This window comes from Diadema antillarum, unplaced genomic scaffold, assembly GCF_040938485.1.
Source record: "Diadema antillarum isolate AM-2024a unplaced genomic scaffold, OU_Dant_1.0 seq00000513_RagTag, whole genome shotgun sequence".
NCBI classification, from domain to species: domain Eukaryota; kingdom Metazoa; phylum Echinodermata; class Echinoidea; order Diadematoida; family Diadematidae; genus Diadema; species Diadema antillarum.
In genome coordinates, this window is record NW_027271467.1 from 236,812 (window position 1) to 261,479 (window position 24,668).

The window sequence follows — 24,668 nt, forward strand, 5'->3', positions numbered from 1 at the left end:
AAAAATATTGTTACCATGGCAATGTATTGTTCAACATTAAATAGATATGTATTTTGCTCACTCAAGTCAAGTGCTTAAAACCGGAGTAAGATAAATAGGTAGGTAGTGTAGGTCGTGTATAATTCTTTAATACATGTACACAAAGGTTAAGAGTTGCAGTCTCCGTCTTCTGGATGTGATTTTGTGTAAAATTCCCCATGTAGTGTCTGTTTTGTTTTGGGGCTTGCAATAATTACGAGTGTTTGCCTGCAAGAGACGCACATATACTTTTTTATGCACTCGCTGTTTTAAAAATATGTATAAAACTCCTTCAATTCAACATCTTGATTGGAAAAATTCATTTCTTGATGAAAATGACACACTATACTAATGTCCAGAAGACTGTGCTCTTGTTTTTATGATTGATTCACAGCCGGTGAAAGCATGTGATAATTTACAACAAAAAATATATACAATGATAATTGAAACTGTATAAACACCTTCAATTCCACGATTTGATTGAGAAAATTCATTTCTTGATGAAAGTGACACATACTTAATGTCCAGAAGACTGTGTTCTTGTTTTATGATTGATGTCACAGCTGGCGAAAGCATGTGATAGTTTATGGCAAAAATGATATACAATAATGATTTAAAATGTGTATAAAACTCCTTCAGTTCCACAATTTGATTGAGAAAATTCATTTCTTGATGAAAGTGACACATACTTAATGTCCAGAAGACTGTGTTCTTGTTTTATGATTGATGTCACAGCTGGCGAAAGCATGTGATAGTTTACGGCAAAAATGATATACAATAATAACTGAAACTGTGTGTAAACACCTTCAATTCCACAATTTGATTGAGAAAATTCATTTCTTGATGAAAGTGACACATACAAGTGTATTTGATGTCCAGAAGACTGTGTTCTTGTTTTATGATTGATGTCACAGCTGGCGAAAGCATGTGATAGTTTACAGCAAAAATGATATACAATAATGATTTAAAATGTGTATAAAACTCCTTCAGTTCCACAATCAGATTGAGAAAATTCATTTCTTGGTGAAAGTGACACATACTTGATGTCCAGAAGACTGTGTTCTTCTTTTACGATTGATGTCACAGCTGGCAAAAGCATGTGATAATTTACGCCAAAAAAAATATACAATAAAACTATTCACTTACAGTTTGGCTGTCACCCGACTTCATCTCATCGCCTCAAGCCATTACCAGCAGACGCTAGCAGTCTAGCTGTTATCACTGCTCAAGACCCTAGAATAACAGTCTTGCCTCTTCAAAATCTAGGTTTCGAGTGACAAAATTTTCCTACTACTACTACTGTTACGCCCTTCTCAAAGATCCTAAGCTACCGCTGGCAAACAAAAAGGAAGTTATCTTCACCTGGATAGGAGCATGCCTGTGCATGGAAATCTGGCCTAGCAATTAACAACACATTGCTGAAATACTAAAATGCCAGGCTGCATTGTGCCGGGGGAGCCAAGTATAGACGTAAAATAATGCTAATCATTCACCTCCCTGTGTTCTACACAGGGACAATAACAACAACATATTCTGACTTCATGGCAATAACCTCAGTGGCTACGCATTATGAATTTGAACAAAGACCAGGGCCCCATTTCATAAAAGGTTGATACGATATCAACTCTTGCTGGAATGGCAATTGTCATGGTAACGACAAGAATCAAGCTTCCTGATTGGCTGTTACTATGGGAAGTTGCCATTCCAGCAGGAGTTGCCATCCTAACATCTTTTATGAAATGGGGCCCAGGGGAGATATGACTTGTAACAATTGATATCCAAACCATCAATGATTATAATGGACATTAGATTTCATTCACTTTCTGAATGCCTCATTTTTTTCACAAATTAGTTCAAGGTATCAGATCTCAGACTCGGGTCCTGTTTCATACAGACTGCATTTTTTAAATTGAACCCAGAAAATCAACCAATTGCGGACCATTTGGGCAGGAGTTCATCTTTGCTTTGATGTTTGATGCTAAACATCACTTCAGCATGCTGTGGGTGTGTTGAGAGTGTATTCAAATGCACTCAAGCACTCCAAAGCAAAGGATTACATAATATCCAAAATCTCGTATATTCACTGAAAGATAAACCACAAATTACACTATAGGCAAGAAAACCAACATTTCCCTTTCCACTTTTACGTTCTATGATTTTTCATTGTACCATACAGACCATGCTTACAACAATTGTTTCACAACATGACTTGTTTACTTGTTCCAAATAATAGTACTTATTAGTATATCGGAATATCTTGTCCTAAATCTATGACATTCCATGGTAAAAAGAATCACCTCCCTTGACATTCCAAGAAACACTCCAGGTAGATAGGATTCTCAACAAAACTACTATCAGCCAATCACAATGCCAGCTCAGCAAATGTGCCGGAAAAAAAGAACCATTGGATGGGAGATGTTAGCAGGGTGCCAGTAATGAGGGCTGACGTTTTGTCCACACGTTACGTAATCTCTGTTGTTGAAATTTCGGGGTAAGGAGGGGGTGTGTCGATGACGTCATCGGATCGAGTAAAGGGACTTGTGCACACTGCACTCTTTGCCTCCTCGGGGATGAGCGCAATATTCCCGAGCTCCTATTGGCCTCTCAAGATCTTTGCACACGGTGTTGTCACTGTGCAATGCGGGTGCTATGTTTTCTGCTGCGTGTGCGATCGACGGGAACACGAACACCACCGACACGACCGACCAACCGGCCGGTTCCCCACACATCACACTGCACAACAACACAGCAACTCATCTCAGTCATCAGTTGGACAAGTTTCATTCGGCAAAGATTCGTCGTGCCTGTGAGCTCAGAACAGATGGTACAGTCATTATGCTGAAATCACCATATTATACCACAGGTGAGATGAACAAATCGCACCATGTCCTCTTTATTTCATCAAAAGTTTGTTAATTGTAGTGACAGAAAGAACTAAAGTAAAACATAGCGTCGTGTAAATGGTCGAGTGTTGAAATGCCAAATGCAAATACCGGTAAGGAGAGTCCAAGATTTGCCCCGAGTGAGTGATTTAATAACAGTTACTTATAAGTTATAGACCTCTATACTGACTTTTAAAAGACTTTAAATATTGCCCTTTGTTTATTGACGTAGAATTCAATTCTACGTCAATTAAAATTCTAAATCTATGCAAATAGGGCCCTAGATGTGGTTAGCATCATTGCTGTTTGAAACCGCATTGCCATGGCATTGGCGCATAGCCCAACCAGAGCAGAACCAGAAGCTGTGCATTTTGTACAGCAACAGGACTGTGTGCATGGTGTGTATCTGACTAGTCTATATGTTTAGTTTTAGTAATTTTAAGGTGAAGCATTTAAACCTAAAATTGATGAAGTGATGTCACATTCACATACATGTAACTCGGTTCTTTCCAGAACCTACTTTCGAGTGGTCATCGGCTGTGCGTTTGTATCTAACTTGAGAGAGAGAATCGTGTTTCAAAAACGTTTGGAGTTGTGGCTGTGAAGGTGGTTTGAGAGGCTATTCTGGGATTGCTGTGTTTATCTAACCATCATACAATCGTGATTTAAGTGCTGTCATGTCACTGCGCAGCTACTTTGCACCGTTCGACCCGGGAAGTTAAGGTCAACTGCATACCAGCGAACATGCCTCATTAGTCACAAACAAATAATGGGTAGAGAGCACAACCGGAAACAGCTGGGATTTGACCTTGAGATATAAGACAAGTATGTTTCAAAACGGCATTGTGTTTATCTCACAGAACGGCAAACATGGTCTCAAACGCATTTCAAAATGCCGTTTCTAAACGCGTTTGAAAACACGGTCGTGTTTATCTAACCCCTAAAAATGCCTCAAACGCATTGGAATAGGATCGTGATTCTGCCTCAGAAAATTTTTTAGATAAACGCAACCTAAATCATGATTCTTCAGTACAGTGGTCGTATAGATTCACCTCTGAATCACAAGAGCATAGTATGATATGGGTTTGAGGGTTTAAGCCGGACACATTTGGCCTTCGGCAAGAGGCACTTTGTCCACATTGCTAGTCTCTACCTAACCGCACCAGCGACCCCATCACGTACCAAGTCAGGCTGTCACTAGTTACAGCGCCCTGCGCCAGGGTTAGTCTCTATCCAGATGTGTACTATAAATGGCTATCCAGTAGGATGAGAATGTGCAATTGGGTGATCAGCTTGTACGTGCGCCTATGAAATGGGGATTGGCTGGAATACTTCTCAGCAGGGAGTGGATAGTTAGCACTGTTGGTGCTGGTTGGCCATAGTGAATATCTCCATTGACCAGTGTAATGATAGTGAAAAAGCACACTGAAAAAATCATTATAAGTCTTAAATGAGCTGTATAGAAATTAGCTGTTATTTTTTTTTGGCTTGTTATCATTATTAGGTGATCCGAGTATCCTCTCGGATCACCTTCTGTTTTTGTACGGATTCTTTCTTCTTCTTCTTCTTTTTCTTCTTATTTCTCCCCAAAAGTTGTGCATCGATTAGCTCAGAAAGTCCTCTTCCTATCAATTTCAAACTTATACCATATATGTATCGTCTCCCAAAGACGGCAATCGAACTAAAATCAAAGTGATCAGTCGACCGTGACGTCACTATGACGTCATTATATGAAAACACATTCTCAATCATATCTCATTAATGGAATGGAATTTTTCAATGAAATTTACGTCACATATATTTCAAGTCAAGCGCATTCTACTCATATTCTCAAAATTCATCTATATCTTAAAACGTGCGCGTACGCGCGCGTTGAAATATTTGTATGCTCAAATCGAGCTCAAATTTTTTTTGCACACGTTTCAGACCATTTAGAGCATTTTTTGAAAAATTGAAAAAATTTTACGGACGCGTACGCGCGCGCGCATATACGCACGCACAGCTCATATGCAATAGAAATTTCCCGTTTTTTCACACTTATCGCCTGCCTGAAATGTCAGGGAATATGTCTACCAAGTTTCAAGTCAATCCGACTCAATATGACGTCATACGGGCCCGTCAAAGTTGAAATTCCGCGCGCGCGTCAATGGCGATATACAGTGCAACAATGGCAAAAAACTGCCAATTTTAAATCCGATTTTACTCGTCAAGATGGACGATGACCCCCCATTTTCTTTACATATTCTGAAAGCTGATGAGTCTTACATATTATTTCATGGGTTGGCGATGCTGGAAAAATGATTAAAAGATATCAAATTTCTTGATAAAATAAAAAGAGTAAATTTTCAAAATGACGTCATCAAATTACAAGTTCACTCGAGCGTATCTCACTTATCCTTTGCCAATTTTTACCCAGATTTCAGTATGTTGTAGCTTACTAAATGTTCTTTCATTAATATAATTACAACATTTTGATTAGATGACGGCATCACCTCATAATATTGGATTAAATGTAATCTTGTCAAATATGACCAGTTTACGTGTTATCTTAATGGGAGTGCAGTTTTTCTGGATGTGAAAATTGACATGACTATCTTTTTCGAGCACTAGCTCACCTATGCTTCGGTGAATTTCTCTAAGATTTTAATATGTTGTAGCTGAGACTTTGGGCTATCGTACGTGTGCCCTTCATTTTTTCATACGTTGTCGGGATCACGTCCAAAAACTTGGTTGAAATCAAAGCCTATCTTCGATGTATTTTCATATTTCTTTCTTTTTCCAACTTTCTTTGCAATAACTCAAGAAAAACATACTCTATCACTACCATATTTTGCACATGTTTAGTTCATGTCACGTACATTATTTCATCAAATAACAACTACTTCATCAGATGCCATCTTCGGTATGTAAATTAGGGTCAAAGGTCATAAATGTTTCATCCTGTATCTTGGTGAATACATGTTCTATCTTCCCCATATTTTGCACACGTAAAGACCGTGTTACAAGGATCATTTCACAAAATAACCACTTTTTGCTCAGATGCCATCTTGTCTGTGCAGATCGGGGTCAAAGGTCATATGCACTTCTTTCTCTATCTTCGTTATGACGTGTTATCTCTATGGGAGGGAATTTTTCTAGATGTGAAAATTGACATGATTGTCTTTATCGAGCACTAGCTCACCTACCCTTCGGTGAATTTCTCCCAGATTTTAATATGTTGTAGCTGAGACTTTGCGCTATCGTACGTGTTCCCTTTGTTTTTCATATGGTGTCGGGATCACGTCCAAAAACGTGGTTGAAATTAAAGATTATCTTCGATGTACACTGTTAGAAAAAAATCAACAAGGTTGTTTAAAATTTTAAACAACCACAAGTTAACCGGTGAATCGCTCAACTGTTGTTTAAAAATTAAACAACACGTAGTTGTTTAAACTTTTAACCCTTTGTTGTTTAAAAATTCTAAACAACTGTTGTTTAAAAGAAATTTAAACAACTGGGTTGTTTAAAAAAGTTGTTTAAAAATTTAAACAACTGTTGTTTAAAAGTCATTTTATACAACTGGGTTGTTTAAAAAAAGTTGTTTAAAAGTCTAAACAACTGTTGTTTAAATGTAATTTTATACAACTGAGTTGTTTAAAAAAAGTTGTTTAAAACTCTAAACAACTGTTGTTTAAAAGTCATTTTATACAACCGGGTTGTTTAAAAGTAATTTTATACAACTGGGTTGTTTAAAGCAAATATTAAATATTCATGTTTAGAATTTAAACAATTCTTAATCCCATGTTACTGTACAACTCACTTGTATATAAGCACAATAACACAAATGTTTATCTTTTTGGCCAATTATATATTTCAGCACATTTTCACTGTCTATATCACTGACAGCGTATCATTAGAAAACCTTCAATCGGTCAATCTGTCCATCGATGTGCAAACTTATTACAAATAACAAATTGAGCCAATCAAGAACTGTCTCATCCATTTTCAGAATATATACATGTACAGAGTAACAATTCTTCTTATACAGTTAACCTTTGATAAGTCGAAGTTCTCGAGAACCGAGAAAAATGTGTCGACTTGCGCGGATTTAGTAAAAATATGCAGTTTGACTGCACAGGAAAAATCACGAGCTTTTGTTATGCTTGAGTTAAGTGATTTCCCAGCTGAATTGATCTCGACTCATCTAAAGCTTAGTGTATTGTCACATGTACATTTTGATTCCACTTACATACAAATGGGGCGCTTAACGCCGTAAAAATCACATTTCACAATATTTCAACTAAACTGCAATGGCAAATTGAATTTGAAACATGCAATAATTAAAGAATTAATTATTATGCATAACATGGATGCGTTCAGCTTGAGATTATCTATACCTGTGCCACATTGAATATTTTGTTGCTTCATTTCTCATATTGTGTGGGTGCATGGGGACCATCAGTTGTCCTCAGATGGGTCCAAAAGGGCTAACTGAATGAACAGTACACAGAGAATGTAATTTTTCAGAATGCTTTTACAGTCCAATGCACACCTTACAGACGCATTATCCAGTTTTATAGTGATCATACCCTGACAAGACAAGATAAATCTTGAATGAGTCTTATTTCCTGGAATAATTATCTGATTTTCTTAGAACCACTGACTTTGTTCTTGAAGTGTTTGTCACTATAACATGCGCTTGGAAATCTCATAAGCGAAGCATACGGGAATGGCCTCTAAGGATTTGCTTTTCTGTCCCAATACTGTACTTTGTTGCCCCACTAAGAAAATATTACTGAAGGTATTGCACTACGCAGCTTCTCTATTAACTAGATCATTTTTAACAATGTTCAATTTGATGTAACAACATTTTGAATCATTTCAGTAGCAATGCTTTTGGGGAACATCTGCAATAGTAAGTCAGGGGTTATTAGATTATATTTCCTTGACAGTACAATGATGACTGTAAATAAATTGCAGATGGAGAAAACCATTCACATTAAGAAATAAGTTTTATCTCTTGTGAAAATTCTACTCCATACCTATATCCAGCATATCTGAACAGACCAAATAACATATACAGCACTTTGTAATTATAATGAAACTTACTCCTGTTTAGTCATACCTGCTACCATGAACACATACAATTATTTTTTTCATAACTGGGATGTGCCAAGTACAGCATATCTGTCCAGCAAAGATCATCTCTGTCACTCCTGTGATAGAGATGGCAGTAATGAAGATTACTCTATATACAATGAAATAAATTCATAATGGAAATATACATTCTACGAAACAGTTCATCTTGGATTTTATGGAGGCCACATTCAGTACAGAGTGTCACCTCCATTATGCTCAACAGATATGAGGTTTTAATTTCACAATTGCTATATTTCTGAAAATTGACTGTCATGCTTCAGTATAAACCTGTGAAGATCTTGCCCAATATTTCATTAAGTCACTACTATGCAAAATACTCTTTTTAATTCATTTCTAGCCCATCTTTATCACAAGTTTTCAAGGGCCAACATTACCCACTAATAGAACAATCTTCCCATGACCTTTGATCTTTCCATGTGACATGTATCCATTACTTATTGAGTTATAAACAAATAAAACATAGATACCAAACCTTTGCTTTGACGAATGACCTAAAAGTCAACTTTGTCAATTAAACTTCTGATGACCATGAAAATCTCATTCTACGCATCTAATCTTCCTGATTTGAAGAGTTCAGGTATGTCCTGATCTCTCTCACAGAATTGGACGTCACTTTACCAGGCATTTTGTACACAACTGTCTCCAAGAACTGCCAGGCAGCAAAACATTGAGCCTGGTACTCTACATCTAGGACATAATGCACTTTGAATGCACAGTCCACAGCCTTTGTCAAAGTTGGAAACAAGAATCCCTGTCTCTCTACAATAGGGAGTTTTCGCACAACGCGGCCTGGAGTTAAGCGTGTCGTGTGCGAAATTTGCTTCTGCACATGGTCAAATCCGAGGAACGTCCTGTCCGGGGGAAAATGAGTAGGTATTTGGCCAAAACAGCGTTCGGTCCCGATGCTGGGCAGGAGCGAGCCAGCCAATCAGCCAACCAATCAGCGATCTTGTCCCCACGCCTCCGTCCTGCACAGGAAAGCGAAACTGCATAGATATGGGGACGGGAGTCAGAGTACGGGGACTGTCACAAGTGATCGCTTCCTCATATTCTCGGTCTTCGTGTCGTGTAGCCAAAACTTCCTAATGACAAAGGTTTGCAGTGGCTTCTTCCAGGATCCTCCCATCAGCAAGATGAAGGGCTGTGGTCTCTGCTTCCTGTCAATTTGTCCAATGTAGAAAGCCAGGTCTGTGCCCTCCTGTAAAATGAAATGGAATTGGAAAAGAAACATGCATAACTATACATCTCGATAAAATCTTGAAATAATCTACGCAGAAGTGTTGGGTTGAGGCATTGGTATAATGAGGTCCATCAGAACAGATATATTTCCCACACCTCTCCAATGTTCAAGGTAGAGTTCATAATAAAGTGCCTGGCCAAATTCTGCAACGTTTCATTTGCAAACATATACCCTAAATTGGGTATTTTATGTAGTATATAACATCCATGTATTACATTTTCTATTCTTGCAAGGGCTAACCATGACCTGGCTGAATGAATTTTCAACTGTGTGGCCTATGGGAACTTCTGAAAGGCAATTAATTTTATTGCTGGCAAGCCCAGGCAAAAAGTATTATCAAACAAAAACTACTTCTGAATTGCATTTCATTACTTTGGGTAAGTTACTCTTCCCAATACTAGTAGTATAACAATTTTGTCCACTTACATTGTAGGAACATTAAGGAGTATGCGAGGTCTTTTTCCTTTTTAGTATGGGGGGGGGGGGGGGGGAGACACCCTGTATCACATTGGATGTATATGAGTGGTACGTGATATATTTCCAGCATCTTGCTGAATATAATGATACCATAGGTCAAGTGCAATATTTATTGACGAATGGAATATTCCTTATTGGCGACATTTGGGACCAATTTTGCATTTCATGCGAATTTTTTCCCCTTTTTATCAAAATGAAAAGGACATATTGATATTGGACAAGTGTGTAATTGAGCAGTCAGGCACAAAATAAAGTAAATATGTATGTTGACTATGTAATATAAGATTTGTTTTTTCATTTAAAAAAATTATTGTGATTCACAGCATACATTAGCAACATAGTAAATTTGCATAAATATGTAGAATCCATGGACTAAACTAACAAATGAAACAGCATAAACTGGGAATTTCTGTAACTATGGACCACAGCTTGATGATTTTTATATTTTGTATTGCAATGTCAAAGTCCATCTCATCATTTTAATAAGAGGGCAACACATCACTTGTTTTAGAAGATTAGCCTCCGAACAGTTAGGTACTTACAGGTTGAAAGTCGTAGAATAGCTCCCAACGACTCCTGAAAGGAGCACTTGCCCCACACCCTCGCAGTCCAGCCTCGGCAAACTAGCGGCAGCATGCTGAATGCAAGCGTCTCTTTTTCCTCTGTGGAGCAAAATGTATGACACAGGGGGAGTATTTTTAATGATAAGTACAAATATACCCTTTAAAAATATTAACACAATCAAGGCTGATAAAGAGAAATGCTGACAAGTATGAGCTCATATTCAGATGCTGGCTTATGTACTTATATTGTACTTGATTGCAACCGGGATTACTAACTGTGGGGGGGGGGGGGGGGGGGGGCTATTTTAAAGTTTTTTGGAGGGTATTGTAGAAAATAATACACATTTTGAATGAGGGACTAATTCTGGCAACGGCATTTACTACCAAGACGGGCAATTGTGGATGAGTAGAGCCAAACTTGTAAGGCCAAGCATTAGAATTATTATGCTGTAATAATCATCATGCTATTCTACAAAGCAGAAATCAGAGTTACCATGAACTTGGATGAAAGAAAGTTGAATGGTGTTGACAGCCAGTGCCTTAATAAGAATAATCTTGCACTACTGATAAGTGCTTAACAAAGACTATTGCAATACGAATGACATTTGGGCTTTTGCAGGAGGTTCATGTCATATTCTGGCATTGCATAAAGCAAGATCAGCTAATATGCATATCTTAATTAGATTAGCAAGAGCAAGGGATGTTCAAGGTCCAGTGATTTTTATTCCAAGTAGTAGGAAAAAGAATGCAAAAACTTTAATAGTTCATAAAAGACTTCTCTGTTAATGTTATCCTATAATGACAAAAGCTTGATTATCATGTGAGTTGATCAGGCAGTGGAGAAGAAAAGGGGAATGGTAGATGAAGGAGGCAAGGACAAACCGTCCAGAAGTTTCAGTGTACTTCTGTGGCCGTGGGGTGCTATAATGTGAGAGAGGGGCAGGAGACAGCCTCTCCCAAATAATTGTCCAAGCTGTAGTTACAGTCATTAAAGCTGCACTACCACATGTGATACAAGGAGCGAAAGAAGCTTGTATGAGCACAATTAAAGATGTTCTGAATCCACATGTCATCTCTTGAGGATTCAGTTCCAGCAGGACGAGGTCCAACATGAGCTAAGGAGGGACAATCTCTGCCTGACTGGCCTGCCAGAGGGGGCTGAGGAGACAGAGGAAGAGCTTACTGAGGGCGAGTCAAATGTTGCCAAGGAAGTTGGCTTAGACATTTGGAAAGAGGACATCTCATCTTCATGATCTTGTCATCATCGTGGGGAAAAGGCAAGAAGGAAAGAGCAGGCAGATCAAAGTCCACTTTATTGCAAACAAAAGAAACAAACTGTATTCTGGGCATTCTAGTCTGAAAGGAAAAGAGAACATGAAAAGTGTGTACATCAATGAAGATCTAAAGGCATGCAATGTGTCACTCGATCAGTGCATGATAAATGCCAAGGAAGCTCCTGATGTCAAATCGGCAACAAAACCAAATACGGGAACATGACATGCAAGTTGAATGATGGACAAAGCAGAGTCATCAAGAGCCCGGATGATCTCTTTGATATTGGCTTTGAAATTACAGATCCACTTCAGTTTTTGCAGGTTTTTGCGAAAGTCTTAGAAATTAATTAACAAGCATTGAATGAATTTCTCGGTCTAACAATTTTTTTTTTTTTAATAGTCATGTACATACTGTAAGTATTTTGTTAATGTTGTTAATAAATTCACCTCAACTCAAATGCAAAAAAGGAAAGGGTGGTACTGGGGCTGTAGATTAGAATCTCTACACAGAGCAATACTATTTAAAATGTACCTTGGGAAAGGCCATCGGTGTCACCCATGTGACGAATAAGCAGCATTTGCTACGATGGACATCTTGATTCCCCATACTAGAGTACTTTGTCAGCATACAACGTACATGGCTATGCTGCAAACATCCTGTCTTCAGCCATGATCTCCTGGCTGAAGTCTTGCTTGATCTGTACAAATTAGGGAACAAGATTGCATTTGTAATCATATTAAGGGTGGCCCAGAAAGAATGCTATAAACCACATGGAAAAAAATATAATACTCAAGTTACGGTAATAACAAAAACATAAATGATGGAGTGAATTATGCATGATCATTAGCTTCTGCAAAAATGTTCATTCTATATACATTTTTCTCACAAGTTTGTGTGAATTTGCACAATGTGCTTCGTTTGGCATGGAAATCTTGACAGACTGAGAAGAAAGCTCCTAATCTTTGCATAGAAACTTATTCGAAAGTGACAAAAGTGCCAAAAATTGGTTCCAAACCACCTACCTACACGAAACAAATAGAACTCTACTACAGTGTATTAAAGGTGGTATATTATTACTACAGGCATTAAGTTTACGTGTGGTGCATAGACTATATTGTGCGTTAAACACCACAATCTGTTTTCTGTCTTTATCTTCATTTTCTATAGGGGTTCTAGGCCTTTTTTTCTACTGGAAGCTTACGTAGACCTTAATTCATCGAGCATCATTGATGGCAATGATGCTCAGTAAAGAATGAATTGCTCCAGCAAAAGTAGCAGAACTTAACTTGCACTTTAGTATTGGATTTTAGGGGGTTCATTATGTTTACAGTAGATTTTGGTTGTACGGTTGGACCTACTACTCATCGACTGCCTAATGTTTATTTGCTTGATAAGAATATTTAACACTGAAATTCATGCAAAAAACTTGACCTACGTGATTGAGAAAATCCAGAGCTAGGCTATCAAATGCCTTTGTTCCCTTTTCGATTCGAAGTTTCAGTGCAAAAATATCGCCGTCGAACTTGCGTGGCCTCGTTTCAGCTCCCCGCGGTAACGCTCCTTATTGAGATCGACCGCTGTTTTTGCATTGACAATGCACGCAAACCAAGTTGTATTGAACACCGTGTTGTACGAAGCTTTTTAGAAACTTCCATAGACATTACATTATGATTCGGTGAAAATATTCATTCTAAATTTTGTCCTTGATTAAAACCATTAACTTTGTTAATGAACGGTGAATTTTCGCGTTTTCCCACACCATCCTGATCAACAGTCAAAGCCAATCCATTTTTATATGCTTTGCGTGCAGTGAAGTGCGTACTAAGCGTTCAGTGCGCCAATTAATACACGGTCGGTTTATTAATATTACATACGTCCTGTGGTACTGTCCTGTGGTACTGCCCTGTGGTACTGTCCTGTGGTACGTCCCAAAATACCACAGGACAAGTCGTGAGGTACTGTCCTGTGGTACTATCCTGTGGTACGTCCCAAAATACCACAGGACAATTCCTGTGGTACTGTCCTGTGGTACTATCCTGTGGTACTTTCCTGTGGTACTGTCCTGTGGAACTGCCCTGTGGTACTGTCCTGTGGTACGTCCGAAAATACCACAGGACAAGTCGTGTGGTACTGTCCTGTGGTACTATCCTGTGGTACTTTCCTGTTGTACTCTCCTGTGGTACGTCCCAAAATACCACAGGACAATTCATGTGGTACTGTCCTGTGGTACTGTTGTGTGGTATACGTCCCAAAATACCACAGGACAATTTGTGTGTATACTGTCTTGTGGTACTGTCCTGTGGAACTTTCCTGTGGTAATGTCCTGTGGTACTGCCCTGTGGTACATCCCAGAGTACCACACGAGCCTGTGACACAGTACCACACAGTTCCTGTGTTAACATATATTTGTGTGGTACATTGTGTGGTACCAACCAGTACCACAGGGAGTATACCACATGAGCCTGTAAAACAGTACCACACAGTTCCTGTGGTAACATTTATTTATGTGGTACATTGTGTGGTACTGACAAGTACTACAGGGAGTACCCTACAAGCCTGTGGTACAGTACCACACAGTTCCTGTGGTAACATTACAAGTGTGTGGTACATTGTGTGGTACCGACAAGTACCACAGGGAGTACCACAGGACTTTTTTGTTAGGGACAAGAGGGTGGTCGATGTAGTAGGGCTATCATACAGCCGACCATAAGTTCTAAATTATGAGGTAGGAAATGATCGAGACAGGTCATTGTGTAATTGAACTTTAAGCACTAGCAAAGCAGTCTAAAATATAGGCCCTAGCATAGGGGCCTAGCCCTTGACTAGGCCCTAGCATTGCCTAGCTAGGCCCTAACCGTCACGTTAGACCCTATGCCATGTTAAATTAACATCATCGAACTCGGACACTGCGCCTATAATTGTGCATGATGTGATACGGTGCCAGCTGTTACTGTTCAGATAGAACTAGGCCCTACCTATGCTACAACGAATAGGCTACTGTATACTGAGTATACTGTGTCAACAATGGGAATATTCCGTACGCTGATTTAGATGATTAGTTTTTGTACAAGAAATTCGTATTTTATGTGAAGTTTTGAAAATGTATGTAAGGATTGAATTATGCAAGTGTTTATACAAGCACGAATTGGTTGAAAAACATAATGTACGTAGGAAACCTACCGGTACAGACGACCTAACTTAATATTAACATTACAGTTTCTAACGTTACATGCATGAAGGCGAGGCGTAGCGCAGCCCGGCCAAGAACCCAAAGCGTGAGCCGTGACTATATAGCTTCATACATCATGCAAATTACAGATCTAGATGGGCATGAAGCGATGTAACAATCAGTTAAATAAATAAATACCTTGGAATGACTGGCAAAGTTCTTCTATAGCTAGACCCCATTTGCTGATAATGTTCGTGACTCCATATAGCTGCATTGCAGTCATCGTCACCGCCGTCCATCATGATGAATAGCCGCGCTACAGTATAGCTATATACGTACATAAACGTGTGATGTACGTGTACGTGTTAGTGTGTGTGTGAGGCGCGGTGGCCGCCCGGCGGCGATCGATTGCGACGAAGGATACATGCAGGCCCGCTGATTGGTTCATGACTATCACATGACTTTTGCCCATCCATTTCTAAACAACGATGTTTAATTGTTTGGACAATCATTCCGAATTGTTTTTAAACAACCGCTGTTTAAGGCATTCAAGCTCCAATTTTCTATATTTAAACAACATTGTTTAGAATTTTAAACAACAATATTTTAAACAACGAAATTTTACACAGCGTTCTAACAGTGTATTTTCATATTTCTTTCTTTGTCCAATTTTCTTTGTAATAACTCAAGAAAAATAGCCCCTATCAACCCCATATTTTGCACATGTTTAGTTGATGTTACGTACATTATTTCATAAAATAACAACTACTTAATCAGACACCATCTTGGGTATGTAAACTAGGGTCAAAGGTCATAAATGTTTCATCCTGTATCTTGGTGAATACATGTCTTATCTTTCCCATATTTTGCACACGCAAAGACCATGTTACAAGAATCATTTCACAAAATAACCACTTTTTTGCTCAGATGCCATCTTGGGGGTGCAAAGTGGGGTCAAATGTCAAATATACTTCATTCTGCATCTTTGATTGTGTATACGAAATTCGGTACCCAAGATGGCAGGTCTGACTCCCTTTTCAAAATGAGAATCCAAACATCACACGACCAATGTCCCTAATCTCAGGTGAAAACTCGAATCATTGATTTAAAAAAAATCGGATCACCTAATTTGTCAGTCTTGACAAATTCCGGGTCTAGTTACGATGTGTGTCTGCTATAATTATGGTACATATTATAAAGTAGATTTGAGTCATTTGACATTGTATACCAGGTACTAACTTGAGACTTTACTACTGTATGTACACAAATACGGCTATCAGATCAAAGGGGTCCCAGTAATTATTATGAAATGATGAAAGTGTATGACTTCAGAAAGAGTTTTTCTTTTCTTTTTTTTTTTTTTTTTTTAGGGGGGGGGGGGGACAGCCACCCCAAATTTAATGCTACACTTCCCTACTCTTGTTAGCTTTTAGCATGGATGCACATATTTGACAAGTGAATGGTGGGGCATTTAGTTTTGGGTGGCTGTCCCAGAGGAACTCTTGCTGCAACTTTTGGTCTATATAGAGAAATTCAAAGTGACCAATGAGTAGATCAAATCAAGTAGAACTCTATACTGTATGTCAAAGAAATTGCAGACATGTCATAAAGGTGGCTGACAAGAGTGAAGGTTCCAGTCCATGACATTTGCTCCTGGGAAAAACTGCCCCATGAAATATCTGCACACTAAACCAAACATACATTATACCCACGAACGTGACGCTGACCCTTATTGTAATCCTCACATCAAACTAAACCTGAAACCCTATTACAATCCTCACCCTAACCCAAAGTCCTTGGAGAAAATAAGAGCAATTATCGAAGTGAGCAAATTTGTGTTGCTGAAGTGAAAGCCAGGTAGAATGTCATGCTGTAGTGTATGGCTCAATTGTATTCAAAGGGTCGTTCTGATTACTTATGATTCCAGGTGTCTCTGAACCTATACCTTTTAATTCATTTTTTAAAAGATTCTCTTCATTTTGTATACAATTTTGGAATCATTCGCATTGGATAGGCATTTACCATAACACCTGTAATAGATATCATACAGCTCTACATATAATATTTGTTTGGATAAAATATGAACAATGCAACAGTAGAAGCTTGACTTCTGATGTGATTAACCACAAGAATTTGAGCACATGAACTGCTTCAATTAATATGCATTGCAATACATTACTAAGATGATTTGAAAAGGGAATATCAGCCCTTCATTGCAACAGTGTATGTACGATAATACGCATAGATTGATCTGAAACAAAAGTCAAAATTGCCTGACTGAGCATATCCAGGCACTGACTTGACATATTGTTTTGCGAAAATTTGTACTTGAAGATTATGTTGTACCGTATGCCCTCCCCCCAAAAAAACAAACAAAAACAAAACAAAACAAAATAAAAACAAAATCACAATGAGACCCTCCGCAATGATAACTTTAAAAATAGTGAATCAATATGAATACAATTTCAGGGTATTAAACTAGTGTATATAACTCATTACCCACATCTAACAGAAAACCCCATCCGATTTGCTTCAGTGGTCAAAGAGAAATTAGGAGTTTTGTAGAACATGTCAGGAATCCCTTCCTTTGTGTTCACACGTTATGCAGTTCCAAGAGCATCCAAGTGCTAAATGTGGAAGAATTAGACCCATGATATAATTTACAACAATCCACATTTCTCTGTGACCACTTGACCAAATTGAATGGGGTTTTCTGCGAAATAAAGCTAAGATGTTATATTTTATAACCCTGAAGTAGCGTTTAGACAGTTTGATCATATTGGTACTTATCAACGTGAAAATCTGATTGTAATTTTTTTTGGGGGACATACTGTATATTCATTTTTATTTACACCATTACACATAGTTTTATTTACACTATTACACGTATATTGGTCACCTCAAGGATGTTCAAGAGCTGGATTACCAACTGGCTATAATTATTCAAATACCTGGTAGTTGTCATTTTTGCAGGGATGCACAAAAGAATTCCGCAGGTGCATTTAGATTAGATTTTGATGTCGCCATCCTTCTAAGTAATTTTGAGTTCTAACATTATGTCACGTATTTGCCTGTTTATTCATGAAATGAAATAGTATGAGCTTTCACGTAATGATAAACGTATAAAACAAGAAGTCAATCCTGACAAGAAATGTGCAAAATTGTAAATCAGAGCTGTATGTTGCGAAAGTGTTTTAAACTACTGTAAAAGTGGATATTTTTCGCGCGACTAATTTTTCGAGCTTAGCCAGGTAAGAAGAGTTTTGCGTGTTTTTAATTCCGTGGAATCAAGACATCAACTACTGAAACATATGGCAAGCAAAAATATTTGCAGGCTTTTATTTTTCGTGCTAGTTTCTGGTTGTGCGAAATGCGCGCATATTTCCACTTTTACAATACACTATATCTTAGCAGATTTTTATCAATTTTTAAAAGTAATTCCTACAAATGAAACGTACAATGTATAGTAAAATCTTGAAGTATCAGTTGAATATGTGGATGTCCCTGTACCCTCTCCTCCCCCTTCTTGTTCTAGAAGTTTATCTTCTTCATGACAGCCATGTAAAGCAAAGCAGATACAGGTTGTAGTAGATAAACTCTGCAGAGACCCCAGGAAAGACAGCTTGGTGACAATGACAAGTCTGAGTAACATCCGCAGTGTTTAGTTTGCGCAGTAATCTTGTTAATGATTCATCCACTAACACGATATCCTGGGTTTCTCAAGATTTTCTGTGCATCCTTCAGTCCAGTATTCCAAAGAGAGTTTTAAGTGATGTGCAGTCGAGGAATAGCAATACTGAATGCCCATTTAGATTGACTCAGAAAAAAAACAAACAAAGGAAAGAGTGAAAAAGGAAATAAATCTCATAAATGAATACATTAGGTGAATCATATAGAAGTACATAAATTATTTGCATTATGACTTCTATTATTTATCATGGTTTCAACAAGCGGTTGCATTCCCTTCCATTTTTTCCCTTTTCAGAGTAAGAATTGAAGGTGCATTGAACGTGTGGCTTTAAATTGTGACCAGGAATTGTGCTTGTAAATGCAGGAGGCATTGAATTGAACTTGCTTCGAACCCCATTATGTAGATTAGGAGGTGGTGCTGAATCATACATCAAGGCTTAGCTATAGCATGCAGGCTAGGCCCTGGCTATGCAGTGTAGATGTAGGACAAAGGTCGAATCTGCCAGAGCTACTTTGGACCAAACCATTTTGCAGGAGGGAGAAATAGGATCTGGACATTATGGACAACGTAGGCACTTAGTCTGCGTGAACAGACCAGACTCAATGATCAAGCTCAAAGTCATTGAAATGTCTCATGCAAGTATCCTGTAATGCAAATTAATATTAGTTGTAGCTATCATTTACATTTATTCTTACAAGGCATCAATATTTGGCAGCAGTGTTTACATGCTGTAGTATACATGTAAATCTGATTTATGAATTGTAGTAAAAACAAGGGCATTGTTTCATTAGATCTTTTTTGCTGCAGTTGAAAATTGCAATGATTACAGAGCCTACTAGAAATCAGCTGTGCAGGGACCAAATAGCTGCGAGCAGTTCAGTTGTTTCCCACATGTTGGCCTATATACAGTGTAGCTGTCATGATTGTATTGTAACCTCCAACCAGTGTGGGAAAGAAAGCAGAGAGCTGTGAAACAGGGTCTAGGATATGACAACCATCCATTCAGCTCATAAACACACAGACTTGTTATGACAATGACATGGGTGTTTGTTTTTGCTTTTACATCTGAAATAACAGTTATATGACAGGAGGTCTACATTATCATGGTTTGGGTGTTTACTTAAAATGTTTACAATAGAAAAGCATTGTCATATTATAAAATGTAACTTTGCATCAAATCTGCATACTACCTGCACATTGTATGTGTGCCACCAGTCACTCCTGTAGTATACAACTTGCATTTATTTACTCTCTCCTTTTTTTCCCCCACAGGAATGTTAATATTGTATATCCCATCTTTTCTCTTCTCAAATATCCATGGTTGAGAATGCAGGTATATAACTGTACACTTATTACCATAAACCCTATTATTCGAGCATGCCCACTACCTGGATACAGGTATACACATACCGTAGTTCAGCCTACTGAACCACACACTAGGCTTCGATAACAATAGCAGGAAGGAGTGGTAGGCACAAACCCATAATAGTGGCCAGGGCATTGCCATTGTCATTACCTGCAGTAGCATACACACAGTATAAACACACACACACACACAGAAGCTTTCACTTATAAATATTGAATGTTATATTCCACATACTAAGAATCTTGCTATAGGATTGGTCAAGAGCTGATCACGTCACCTGAGAAGAACTAGGTCACTTGATAGTACACAGTGCAACGCACTTTCCCTTCAGTGTCGTGTGGTGCGTGCAGCAAATTCATTGTTTTGTCATCTATAAAGACAGCTATTTGTTTTGCTGATCTCTGGCAGTCCATACAGTCTTAACGCGAGATGAGTACGGGCGAAATAAAAGTGCGTTGCACTGTGGACTATCATTTAACTAGGTCACTTGATAGTACACAGTGCAACGCACTTTCACTTCAGTGCCGCGCGGTGCGCGCAGCAAATCCATTGTTTTGTCATCTACGCGCACACGTAGCCTAAGCCCTAAGGATACCTAAAGACAGCTAAAACGGTTTCAGATGTGGAATAAAATGGGAATTTCTAGGACCCTAGATGTGGAATATAAAGCAAATAATCAACTTTTAGTTTCAGGCAATGAGACAAACTATCACTTCCTCGGCGATCTGAATGTGTACGCTGTCTTTCCTCAGCTGCACTTCGGAAAGATAGCTACATCCAGATCGCCTCGGAAGTGATAGTTTGTCCCATCACCTTCACCAACATTGATTATTTGCTTACTACTACATGACTGAACTTCTGACTGCTTTGTTTCATTTCACTAACTACCGGTACATACTGTGTGTACCACAGTATCTATCATGTGCTCTAAATCTTGAACAGATTCTGAAGGGCAAGACAAGCTTTGACGAAATTGTAATGTTGAACCTGCGATGAACTCAGCTTATGAAAAATGTTAAAAAAGAAAGGTTTCAGTTATTGCTCAATCTGCTTAGCACCAGCAGTGTTATCATGTGTTTTTGTTTGTGTGTGGTCAGGTCAACAAATACCGGTACACCTGTGTTTATTATTCAGCTGGAATCAGTCTATGAATGGAATATAATGGCACACACAGTGTTGTGCAATGATTATATTGCTTGATGAATGATGAAGATCTGTACCATTGTAACATTGTACCTGTGACCTGTATATCAATAACATGCATTTTATAATCCACCTCAAATGTGGGCAAACCATGCTATGTGATCTTTTGTTTGTATGCAGGATACACAATAACAGAAGGTTTTAGGTATAAGCCCATGACTTTGTGTCTCATTTGACATTGCCATGTGGCACAATAAGCAAATGGAGTCTCTATGCTTCTGTCATCGGGAATATAAATGATAAACGATCAGAGCTGTGCACAGGATGAATTGCTTAGTAGTTGCCCCTGCATCATGGCAATTTTTCTTGAATTAATGCTGTGTACAGTACATTTGATATATCTGCCAAGTGCTTCTATTTGATAGAAATGCTTTTTCCTTGTTTTTGCTTTGTTTTGTTTTTAGCTTTGTTTTACCCAGGGAAGAAGAAGTTTTAGCTTTCCCATTTGATAGTATTCAATGGGAGACTTTCAAAAACTGTAATAAATTTTTAGTGTTTACGTTTTTGCTGCCATTTGTTCTACTTTGTTGAGCACCAGGTTGGCAAGTTACACATTCAGATTTCTTTAGGGTGTAACATCAGTGGTTAATGTGCAACTGTTCCAACTCTGCACTGAGTGGTTAATGTATCGTACAGGGAGTGGTTGAAAGGGAATACTGGGTGGACATTGTGCCCGTCAAGTGCGCCATCGATTGTTGAGTGCAGTCCCCACTTAAAGGATCTAAAAAGTTCTCCGGAACATTGTAAGAATTTGTAGCACAGTTCATGGAAACTGGCACCTTTTGTTGTGGGTTGGCCTATTCATTATCACTGCAATCACATTTTTTTTTTTTTCAATTGCTGTAAGTGTTGTGTGCCCATAATTGTCGTTGCTGGTGACAATGTCATTTAACCATTATCATCATCGAATCCTTGGATGTGGTTTGAATGCAGTACTGCTGAAATGTAATGATAATGATTATGAGTAATGATGATTATTGAAATGCTAATTGGAGTGACTGTAGAAGATGATGATGATCTTCCAAACAGAACTTTCTCCTACTTATCATATTCCTAGAGCTCCAGACACCTGCACCCCAGACCTGACTCAGTAAACGTACCCCTGTGACCTCAGGATGACCCCAAACTACCTCCGAACCCAGCGTGCCTGGCCAACAATAACCTGGCCTACATCTACCTCTCGCTCGCTGCTGCAGATTTCAAGAACTCGGTCTCGGGCACATCAGCTCAGAGGAGGAGAAATGGCTCTTAACCATCACTGCGTGTCCCTTTGTCATTGTCGTACTTGCTCTCAGGTAAGGGCCATTTTTACCCTTTATACCCTCTCATGATCAAGAATTCCTGTAAGAAGAGAGAAGTGCTCAAGAGAGAGACATACAACTACATACAGAGAAGGAGATGGAAAGAGATACGGAGGGAAGGGGGGGGGAATTTTCTTTGTGATTTGTAGTGGTAATGAAATATAAAGTAGTCAGTGGAAAATTAATGGTATTTTTGTGCTTGATAGTGACTTGTTATTTCAAAGTATCGTGCAGAAATGTTAAAGTGGTTGGAAAAAGGTTCTATGATTTGCTACATAGGAGTGGTAGAAGATTTAGGAAATCTGTCATGTTGTTAGATGTTGTCATTTGGCCTTTTTTATGATCAGTGGTGTAACTTTTGTACTCAGAGGGTCAAAATTTCAAACAAAATATGTTTTCATTATTCTGTTTGATTCCTGTTGGAAAGTATTCAAATTTTTGAAAAAATAACATTTCAGACCTTAAAGCTGAAGAGTTATTGGTGTAATTTAAGGGAAACCCTGGCACCTGAAGTAAATTTAAGCAAAATGTTGTTTTCATGAATTGCACCATAATGACAAAACTCTGTAGTCAAACTTCACCATGCAAAGTTTATATGGTTAACAACAATATATAGTTTGTGAATCAAAACTATTTGGGGGTTGAATATAAAGTGAATTTAAAAAAAAATACATGAGATTTATAAATTTTTGGTAAAAATACCAATTGACATGCAATTTTTAAGATTTTAACTATTTATTGGAGGGCAAGCCAGGTCAAACTCTATACTATAACAAGTCTTTAAGAAGGGCTACCTTCCTATGTAGGTTAAATGAAATTCCAATCATTTCTTTAAATCTTGGATTTTTCACACATGGATGTTTCGGAGGTGACAGTTAACATAATAGAATGTTTCGGAGGTGACATTAATATTAACACTCAGTTTTTTTGAGAATAAGTGACAATAACACAAAACTTCTTCTTTTTATCAATGTTTGTAATAATTATAACTCGAGAACAAGAATTTAACTCCTGTTTCAAGCAGATAAACCACACAGAACAAGTGTTTTTTTTACACTTCATTAATTAGCATGGGCACCGGTAGTTTGCCTTCCATTTGGACAAAGGTTGTAAGCTAAATATTGTAATCTGAAGAAACATGGCATTCCATTTTCTACCTTAAATTGAGATGAGGGTGTGAGATCATTTTAGTAATGTTTCTTTGCTCTCAGAACATTTTATTCCACAACACCAGGGAAGAATCACTTCGTTTCGGAGGTGACATTCAATGTTAACATTGTGTTGAAATATTCATTTACAGTAAGAATATGACAGACATAAGCTAGATATTGTAACCTGGAGAAACATGGCATTCCATTTTCTACCTTAAATTGAAATGAGGGTGTAAGATCATTTTAGTAATGTTTCTCTGCTCTCAGAACATTTTATTCCACAACACCAGGGAAGAATAACTTTGTTTCGGAGGTGACATTCAATGTTAACATTGTGTTCAAGTATTCATATAGTATGTCCCCCCCCCCCCCAAAAAAAAAAAAAAAGAAAGAAAAAAAAAAAAGAAATTACAATTAGACTTTTGCATTGATAGCACCTACAGTGTAATATGATTAAATCAGCTAAAATCTACTTTGGGGTCTTAAATTATAACATCTTAGCTCTATTTTGCAGAAAGCCCCAGTCAATTTGGTTAAGTGGTCTCAAAGAAATGTCGATTGTTATAAAGGATGTCAGGAGTCTGGTTCTTCCAAGTTTAGCACTTGGATGCTCTTGGAACTGCATATTAATGTGTAAACACAATATACAGAACTTGGAGAGAAGGGATTCCTGACATGCTCTACAAAAATCCTCATTTCTCTTTGACCTCTCAAGCAAATTGAATGGGGTTTTCTGTAAGGTGCGGGCAATGAGTTATAGTAATTTCAATCCCTCAAGTTGTATTTTAGATTGATTCACTATCTGTAAAGTTATCGTTGCGGAGGGTACCATTGTAAATTTTTGGTGGGGACATAAGTTATGAATGCCAAAAGCAAAAATTCTTATTTGACTTGTATTATGTTTTTGTTTGCACATAGTATTATAAATAGATTAATTCAAGGATGTTCATGAATTCTTCATCATTCTTGATAGCCACCATACAAATGTTATAATACTGGTGAAAGGTGTTTGGTTCATCTGGGATAAATTTTCTATATATACCAGATTCATTTAAACTGTTGACATTACTAAAATATATTTTATGTATCTTTCTGAATTGCTTGAAAATTACCAGCAAATCATATATATTAGTCACTTTTGAGAGTAAAAAGTATAAGATAAGAAAAAAATCATTTTATTGTTTTGGAGGTGA

General features: G+C 37.9%; 1 long non-coding RNA gene across 1 annotated transcript in view; it reads left to right on the forward strand.

Moving 5' to 3' along the window:
* Positions 1–2,754: 2,754 nt before the first annotated feature.
* LOC139734207 (uncharacterized) overlaps positions 2,755–24,668 on the forward strand; it is a 30,995-nt gene continuing 9,081 nt past the window's right edge. The window contains exons 1-2 of the long non-coding RNA XR_011711148.1: positions 2,755–2,881; positions 22,081–22,318. This is a non-coding gene — a long non-coding RNA (uncharacterized lncRNA). The remainder of the gene's footprint in view (positions 2,882–22,080; positions 22,319–24,668) is intronic.